Source organism: Acipenser ruthenus, chromosome 42, assembly GCF_902713425.1.
Source record: "Acipenser ruthenus chromosome 42, fAciRut3.2 maternal haplotype, whole genome shotgun sequence".
NCBI classification, from domain to species: domain Eukaryota; kingdom Metazoa; phylum Chordata; class Actinopteri; order Acipenseriformes; family Acipenseridae; genus Acipenser; species Acipenser ruthenus.
In genome coordinates, this window is record NC_081230.1 from 3,224,900 (window position 1) to 3,226,056 (window position 1,157).

The 1,157-nt window shown below is 39.0% G+C and overlaps 1 non-coding gene across 1 annotated transcript; it reads left to right on the forward strand.

Moving 5' to 3' along the window:
• Window positions 1-882: 882 nt before the first annotated feature.
• On the forward strand, window positions 883-955 carry trnar-ucg (transfer RNA arginine (anticodon UCG)). Its single transcript has one exon. It is a non-coding gene; the product is annotated as a tRNA-Arg (tRNA).
• Window positions 956-1,157: the final 202 nt, after the last annotated feature.

A 1,157-nucleotide genomic window follows, 5' to 3' on the forward strand; every position in this document is an offset into this window, starting at 1 on the left:
GTGAAACATGGAGGAGGCTCGGTTATGTTTTGGGGCTGCTTTGCTGCGCCTGGCACAGGGTGCCTTGAATCTGTGCAGGGCACAATGAAATCTCAAGACTATCCAGGCATTCTGGAGCGAAACGTACTGCCCAGTGTCAGAAAGCTCTGTCTCAGTCGCAGGTCATGGGTCCTCCAACAGGATAATGACCCAAAACACACAGCTAAAAGCACCAAAGAATGGATAAGGACAAAACATTGGACTATTCTGAAGTGGCCTTCTATGAGTCCTGATCTGAATCCTATCGAACATCTATGGAAAGAGCTGAAACTTGCAGTCTGGAGAAGGCACCCATCAAACCTGAGACAGCTGGAGCAGTTTTCTCAGGAAGAGTGGGCCAAACTATCTGTTAACAAGTGCAGAAGTCTCATTGAGGGCTACAGAAAACGTTTGATTGCAGTGATTGCCTCTAAAGGTTGTGCAACAAAATATTAGGTTAGCGGTCCCATCATTTTTGTCCATGCCATGCTCATTTGTTTATTATTTACAATATTATGTTGAATAAAAAATCAAAAGCAAAGTCTGATTTCTATTAAATATGGAATAAACAATGGTGGATGCCAATTACTTTTGTCAGTTTCAAGTTATTTCAGAGAAAATTGTGCATTCTTTGTTTTTTGTGGAGGGGTACCAACAAATTTGAGCACGTCTGTATTTATTCAATGATGTATCTATTTATGTATGTAAGTATTTATTTATTGATATTTTTATTTGGCATAAAGTATCCTACAGAAATTAATAGAACATAAAACAAATAAACACATTCATTTGTATTGTTGAAATTCCGATGATGAAACAGGACACACTCATTGTAGAGTTAAGTATCAGATGACACGCATGAAAGACCGCGTGGCCTAATGGATAAGGTGTCTGACTTCGAATCAGTAGATTGAGGGTTCGAGTCCCTTCGTGGTCAACTTTTTATAAAAAGTCAGGCTCGAGCCACAGCATACAGCGCAGATCAACGAGAACACAGAACGTTGCTTATAAAATCCACAGAATTAATGACCTTATACTACTTTCCAACTACATTGAAAACATGCCTGTAGTCGAGGCATGTGTTATTTATTTTATTAGGTTATTTTTAAAATTACCAAATGACAGATGACACTGGCCAA